An 8,314-nucleotide genomic window follows, 5' to 3' on the forward strand; every position below is an offset into this window, starting at 1 on the left:
GGGAAAGATATTCCTTTTCCAAATTTCAAATTAAAGTTAGGTGTTCTCCCAACTCACACGTTTTCTATGTTTAACATGCCAAAATTTAAGGTGGTTCTGTTTGCTCATCTGGATTTTAGTGGCCTCACAGAATGGAAGTAGCAAAGCAGTGGGAATTAAAGACAGTTTGTAATTAACACTGACATTAGGAGCTAGATAGAAAAAGATTCATTTGAGCATATGTGTTAAAAGTAATTTGTGACAGTTATTTTCTCAATAAATATGTTTCTGAGGTGAAACTCAGTAAAGTATGTTTCAATTCCTTGGAGAAGTGCACGGTTAGCAATATAAAGAAAAATTAGAATATAAGAGTTGGACTTTTGTAGAGTGGAGACTATGGCTCAGGAACAATATGCAGCACTGGGAGAGAATTATTAATGTGAAGATGGATTCACATTTTAATAGATAATATAGAATATTATATCTTCCTACAAATATATGACACAAGCTTTTGGGTTAAGATAATTTGGGATAAGTAGAATCTTTGAGATCAGGAATTTAAAACTTCTTTAACTTGGAATTAGAAAATACTCATAAAAAGTTGTTAGAAATACTTTGCTGACATAATGTAACATGCAGCCAGATTCTAAGATTATTCCCTAAGATTAGGATGGAGCTTTTAATTTAGTTGACAGGACTTGGCTATGATAGTAATTGCATAACTCTAAAAAAATATGGTGACATATTCCTAGGATTAGTTATATGTTATAGAATGTTAATACTGAAGAGATTTGTCTTGCTTCACTAATAAGCTTCTACCTTATTTTAGAATGAGTCTATGCCAAAATAGTCATGGTAACTATCATGTTGAGTGTTGAATAGTAATAAGTAAATGCTTCCATATTTTTTGGCAGAGTAAAAATGAAGGCTCAGAATTCAGTGTCTGTGACCATATAATGACTCCACTGTGAAGCAAAAAGCAAATCGTATTTTTAAATCATTTTTTTAAATACCTGTGGCTATAGAGGAAATGCGTTTTTCAAAGAGTAAATCGTTTCCCAGAATTTCTTTAAAACATGTTCCTTAAGACAAACATCCAGAAAGCAAATCTTTAAATGAAATTAACAAAATAGAAAACAATCCATAAGTCTAAATCCTTTAGCTTATATTGTATAACAATATAAAATGTTAATAAAGTGTCAATTTTTTTTGAAAAATATTCAGAATGCTGATTGAATGACCTTCCCTTGCTCCAATATGAGATTCCAACAATACTAACATACTAACTACTTAGCAGAAATAGCAAATATTTAAGTTTCCCAACATGTTTGCTATGTCTAGTTTAATTATTTTCTCATTCTAGCCTTGAGACTTTTATAACCTTCCTTGCCAAGCAATACAGGCTATTCTGTATAAAATTTATCCCCAATCCATAAATCATGAAAAGCTTATGAAGCAAAATGTGAACAAAAATTCTCAAAACTGTGGATTTGCTGCTGAATAGCAATTGGCAAAGTTGCTCTGGAATTTTTTTCTGTTTCTGTTACAATAAACACTGTCCCAAACAGTCAGCGCCCAGTGCTATAGTTAAAACAGGACTTACCTTACTGTCCTGAGACTGCTTTCCTTAATTCTTAAAGCAGATGCACTAGGAACAAGAATCCACCAATATATGCTGTAAACTCTGTCAGGATGGAACTGGCTGCCAGATTCTTAGTGATACAAGAGCTGAAGAGGGGTGGGGGGAAACAGTCCCGTCACGCCAGTCTCTGAATGGAGTTATGTCATCGTGGGGAGCTTGTGGTGTGGCATGTGAACACACTGCTCTCTAACGAAGTGCAGGTGGACGTGGTGTACAAGGACAGCTCGGCTCATTCCCTATGGAATGGGAGAGAGATACATCTTTAACTCGCTCAAATACCATAGTTTTAACCAAGAATTGAATCCTGCTCCTAATGAGGCAACTCATACGGAGAACATTTCTCTCACAAACCCCTTCACTTCTGTGGCTGTGGCAACAATTATGTGCACTTCACTTAGCAAACTATCATGTTTATTTAAAGGTTTCATAAATCAAAAACAGCACAAATAATTTCAGAAAAATGTAAATGAACAGACTTGGAGGAATTACATCTTTTTGTTCATTCCTCTTGGAATATTGATTGATTTTTCTTGGACTAACTTAATTTTTGCCCATGAGGGGAGTTTACATTGCTATTTAAAATACTAAAAATGCTTCAAATACACTCTAGTACAAAGAATAAACATCAACATTTCCACTTTATTTTTTATGTTAAGGGGACTCTTTTTATGCTATTTGAGGTCTGGAACCAATCATCAGTGTCTTGGCTGTTTCTTATTTTGTGGATTTCATTTAGGAATTCACCCAAAACCTTACCAGAGGATAGTGTTCTATAGCTTAAAGCCAAAAAGCATAAAAGAACAAAGAAAAAAAAATGTATACTAAAAATATCACAAGGCAATAATCTTTCATTCTGTCATTGCATGCTAGTGATATTTTTTCAAAGCTAAATTCAAAGTTGTACTCTCCCAAAGGCCTTGCTTGATGTATCTTTCATTGTCAGTTTCTGAAGCATGGTTTTAGCAAATGAGAAATTTACTTGCATCTTTGTCTTTTTCATTTTGTGATTCTATCAGCTATATTTATGTCAATTTTTTCCTTCAAAATCTTCATTTCCTCATGTTTGTTAGAATTATTAGAACCAGATATTTTAATATAAGTTTCCATATTGTAAGATTTTTTTTCCTTTTAAAATGATTTTAATATCACTGTTTTACCATGAGGCCTGTGGAGAGTTAATCTCCAGGAACATGATCTAATTTGCCTAAAATGAGGGCACTAGAACAAATGCCTTATTTTTATATAGACCTGTGGAAAAATGAAAGCTAATCTTTAAAATAACTCATGCAATTGTAAAATGATCCATAAGCATAAAATTTCCCTACTATTGTTTTAAGAAAATTATTGAAAAGCATAAGTTTTATAATAAAGGAAATAAGTAAACTTAGAAGAAATCAAGGAAAAGCAACAGAAGAATAGATAAAGCAAATATAATTAAGTGGTCTTGCTATAAGAAGATTTTTAAAATAACATTAAACATTAATTTTGAGTGTATCAAATTCTATAATCTGATACCTTATTTGAAAAATTCCAGCCATCTATTCCTTAGGATTTTTCTTCTTAAAGTAATAAATATGTTGTGGTCTCTTTAGTATATTTTAAATATATTAAATTGTATATAGCTCAGTATGAACTTGATATATATTCAACATATACTTTTTTAAAAATCAATTTTATAACACCATAATTCAATAATTTCGCACATTTTCTCTATAGGGCCTGTGTGCTCACCAGGAAAGAGACAGACAGACAGAGAGAAAGGGAAAACTAGAAATCACCCCCAAGGGGGATGGCCACCTCAATCCCTTCTCCTTCATTCTTCTCATGGGATTTTGAGCACACACATACATGGCCTGGTGATTTTCAAGTCATGGAATCTAAGACTCGAACCACACAGACAGCCATGTGGGATCCAATATCTTAATCTATATACCACCTGCTGTACCACTTTGCACTTTTTTTTTTTAGTTTGCTAAAGGGCCTATGTGTTTGCCTAGAGATGGGGAGAGAGAGAGAAAAAAAAAAATCACCCAAATCACCCCGCAGAAAGATTGGCCAAACTACAATCCCTTCTCGTCCATTCTTTTCTCAGGATTTTGTACACAGACACATACATACACCAAGGGTTTTTTGCAATCTGCCAATCTGAGACTTGAACCTTGCAATTGGCCATGTGAGATCCAGCCACCATAACATCCATACCATCACTTGGCTCTAATTTTGCACACTTTAAATTATATTTCCTGAGTCTATTAGAAAGAAAGAAAATTAGCCTTTTTGCTTTATCTTATGTACTCTGTACATCATTCTCAGAATTTTCATATTTCTTTCTTTAAATTTCATACTTCAAATTCCTTATGATACATGTTGTTATCACATTTTCAGAAGTAGAAACAGAGACAGGACATCCAAATAATTTGCTCAAAGTCGTCTAACAAATAAATGGGAGAATAAAATGAACATCTTCACACATTGGAAAGAAAATGGACAGGATAAATCTTAGTCAAGACAGCTAATTCAATCAGTTTAAAATATTTTATAGGTGATATTATCAACTGAGAAAAAAGCAGAAATATTACCTTTAGAATAGTTTGAGAATAAAGCTAATATTAACTAAGTACTCTTGCTTCTTTCCTTGTATATCTCACACTCCTGTGCATGTGAACAGCCACACACACGCTTCACAACTTTGGGGTGAGGTAATGAACTTTTCTATCTTGGCAAATGGAGATTTATATCATTCCTCATAATGCGTGATGGAGGCAGAATGTGTTTTATTAGAACTTAGGTTGGATGTAGACGCCCATCAGCCTACATACTCAGTTACCTCTGTTGCCTGAGTCTGTGATAGGCAGTTAGCTAGAAATGAGTCGCCCAAGGATAATGAGGAATCTTATCACTATTTCACCCAACTTGTTCTGAAACTTGCCTGGGACCGTCAAAGCTCCCAATGTCATCACAGCTTGACTATATCCCTTGTCATAACCATTCTGGTGACAGACCCTGCTTGTTCCAGGCTAACTGGCCAACTCTTACATCAGTAGTCCAGGCATAGGAAAGTAGTAGAGATCTCAGGCTTTGCAGAAACGAGGATACAAATGGGAAATGATCTTAAGCAATCTACCAGCAGTAAAACTTAAAAAGTTAAAAACACAAGAAAACTCAAATGTTTTAGTGTCTTCATCTTTAAAATAGACATAAGGAAGTCTGTAAAATAACTTATAAGCATCAAAACATATTTACAAGTTAATTGTGTATAATGCTTTTAGATGGTACTTAGCAAAATGTAAGTGATTAATACTTTTTTTTTTTGAAAGAGAGAGAGATTTTTGCTATAGGGTACATGCACTCACCTGAAACAGAGAGAGACAGAGAGAGAAAAATCACCCCCCAGAGGGGATGGCCTTGTCACAATCCCTTCTCCTCCATTTTCCTCTTGGGATCTTGGACATGTACACACATGCACCCAGCATTGAGTTTTTTAGTCTTCCAGGTCTGGGACTCAACTCAACTATGTGGGAGTCCAGCAATATAACCATTATGCTATCTACTGGTCCCAATTAATACATTTAACTGTGCAATACTGTATGGTTGTTAGTAGCTATTATTTATAGCTAAAAAAAAAAAAAACTGTGGAATTAGAGTGAATTGTGGTAATCTAATATTGAGTACTATTAAACAAATTCCCAGGCACAGTCATAGTGGCTCAGGCAGTAGGGGTACTGCAGTACAATGGGGACCCTGTAGGAGGGCTTCAGGTTCATGTCCCAGGTCTACCTCAACATGCTGGATGTGACATGATCCTAGTTGGTATCGAGGTTTGGAGGAAGAAGGTGGCATGAAAACCTTGCTGAGGGTGGCTCTTTCTTTCTCTATATATAATGAATAAACTTAAAAAATTTTAAAATTACAGAGTTGGCCCCTATAACCGACTACCCATATCACTGTGTTTCATCTCCCAGCCTGATGACTTGAAAAACAAGCCAGGCGTGTGTGTGTGTGTGTGTGTGTGTGTGTGTGTGTGTGTGTGCGTGCCCAAAATCCATTGAGTCAAAGAAACAGAAGAGAAAGGCTTATGGCATGACCCTGCCTCCTTGAGGAGTACTTTCTCCCTCTCTCTGTCTCTCTCTGGTGAGCACATGCACTCTGACAACTCAAAGCAAAACATCAGCAAATTCCCCTAGTTCTATCTTTCAGTCTCTTTCCTCCTGTGAAGAGCAAAAAGTTAATGTGTTAACAGAATTTCTTCCAAACAAACTGCTACATTGTTTTTCTTTTGGGTAGATGGATGACATTAGACATTTCTCCACACTGTGCATGTTGACCTATAGCTGTACCTACATATGTGGAGTTATCTGAGAACAGGCAATATGATGAAATATGACCATTTCTTTTCACTAGAGAAGAAAGTTCCATTTTATTGTCTTTTACTGTTGGGGTTTCCAGCTCAACTTTTTCCTCATTACAAATTTCATAAAAGTAGTTTGATTTAGCACATTTGGAAAATGCAGTGGAAAAGAAGAAAATAATAATTTTAGCACATTTGAAGAATACTTTCAGAGAAAAAAAGAAAATAAGTGTTTAACCATTCTTTAGTGTCTTATATGCATGTATGTAGAAACACAGACATATTAACATTTTGGTCTTTACAAAAATATTTGAACATTATGTTTGCAATCATATATCTATTTTCATATAAGTGGTAGGTGCTTTTCTGTATTATTAAATATTATTCTTGGGACCGGCATGAGACTCTGGACTCCCGCATGGCCAACCACAGTTCAAGTCCCAGACCTGGCAGCTTGCTCTCTCACCTTGTCTTCCTGTCTCTCTCTGTGTTCAGTTACTGGGCTGACTTGAACACACCAGGTACATTTACAGGTGTGCCCATGGTCCCGACTGGCTGGATGACTGGGGGGCATAACAAGATTCTGTCAAGGACTCCCTATTTCTGTCAATCTCTCTCTCACATATGAAAGAGATAAAGAAACTAAAAACAAAATCAGCACATGGTATATATTTTTTAGTGCATTTGCATTACTATTACTATTATACCTGAGTGGTATAATAAACTGAACATTAAACAATATACCAGAATATAAAGTAAAATGTGAAATAACCCTGTAGCCCATACCACTTTCTGGAATTAAATTACTGTTAATATTTTGTTTATTTTTTCAGATCTATCAGACACATGCTATATGTACAATAGAATTGCACTTCTCCTTTCATGGCAGTCTATGAGATAACAGACCAGTTGGAATGCAGGTAACTTCTTCACTTAGCTTTCTTCACTTAGCTAGGTGCACAAACGAATTTGCATTCAGAAGAAGTAATCCATTTTTCCTCTCTCATCCGATATGTTCTGCGTTTGTCATATACAGTATATATCTTAGATATTTTCCTTTTTAAATATGAACAGCTCCACATCATGTTTTAGTTAGAGTACATCATCGTATAGGTGTATCTAAACCTATATTTTGGTTCAATAGTGTGTTAATAGTTTAATATGTTTTTGTTTTGATTATTTTACTGTTATGACAAATGACGAGGTATTGAGCAAATGGTCTGTAATATAGCTGTAAGAAAATTCCAAAGGTGAGTGGACTTTCTGGAAAAAAAAAAATTTACACATATTTTAAGATTTTGTAGTTGTCATTGTTTCCTAAATACTACCCTTATTATCATTCTCATTAATGTACATGAGAATATAGTTTTAGCACTCAGTCATACAACTTGGAAATAATCAAGCTTAAAATTTCTGTGATCTCATTTTATTTCTTTGATAATATCTAGTAGTGCCAATTCTCCCTTCTTTATTCCTTAAGTTCAGGCTTTTAAGACCTGCTGCTCTCTTCAAAATGCTCTTCCAGGGCAAGTCCACTACCAAGTGGTTAAGGGACTAGGCTCCCACATGGGCAATCATGTGGTTCAAATCCTGGCCCTAGAGGCTTGAAAAACATGCCAGGTGTATGTATGTGTGCATGTGCCCCAAATGCCAACAGGATGGAGAAATGGGAGAAAAGTGCTTGTACCATACCATGACCAAATCCCTCTCTCCTCTCTCTTTCTCTCTCTCTGGTTCTTCATGGTGAGTGCATGCACCCTTTGTCTTTTTTTTTTTTTTTTTTTTTAAAAAGGAAAACAAAGAAATGCTCTTCTTCCAAACCAGTAGTTCTAAATAAAACATTGTATTAACAGGAATCTTTATATTCTTATATAAACTTAATGTTTTGAGGATCCAGAGGATGTATGTGAAATATGACTATTCATCACATTCAAAATTAAAACTGAGAAATATCTTAAGTATTTCAGTAATTAATTAACATACAAATAATAAATTTATTCCAAATTAATATAAATAACATTTTTAAGAGAGTACCTATATTCTAAACAAAGTAGAAAAGTAGACTATGTCAAGAATTGTCTTGTGGGAACCAGCAGTTAGCGTAATGGCTATGTCGCTGGACTCCCACGTAGTCGACCGCGGTTCGTGTCCCGGACCCGGTGGCTTAAAACTCACGCCGGGCGCGTGTGCGTGCGTGCCCAAGATCCCGAGAGGAGAATGGAGGAGAAGGGATTGCGGCGTGACCATCCCCCCTGGGGGGTGATTTCTCGCTTTCTGTCTCTATGTCTCTCTCTGTCTGTCTGGCGAGCGCACGCGCCCTACAGTGAAAATCTCTCCAAAAAAAA

General features: G+C 35.5%; 1 protein-coding gene across 1 annotated transcript in view; it reads right to left on the minus strand.

Moving 5' to 3' along the window:
* Positions 1 to 1,914, minus strand: part of LUM (lumican) — a 7,558-nt gene extending 5,644 nt beyond the window's left edge. Inside the window, exon 1 of the mRNA XM_006154820.3 lies at positions 1,583 to 1,914. The gene's annotated coding sequence lies outside the window, so the exon portion shown is untranslated. The remainder of the gene's footprint in view (positions 1 to 1,582) is intronic.
* Positions 1,915 to 8,314: the final 6,400 nt, after the last annotated feature.

The sequence above is a fragment of the Tupaia chinensis genome, unplaced genomic scaffold (genome assembly GCF_000334495.1).
Source record: "Tupaia chinensis unplaced genomic scaffold, TupChi_1.0 Scaffold000423_1, whole genome shotgun sequence".
NCBI classification, from domain to species: Eukaryota; Metazoa; Chordata; class Mammalia; order Scandentia; family Tupaiidae; genus Tupaia; species Tupaia belangeri.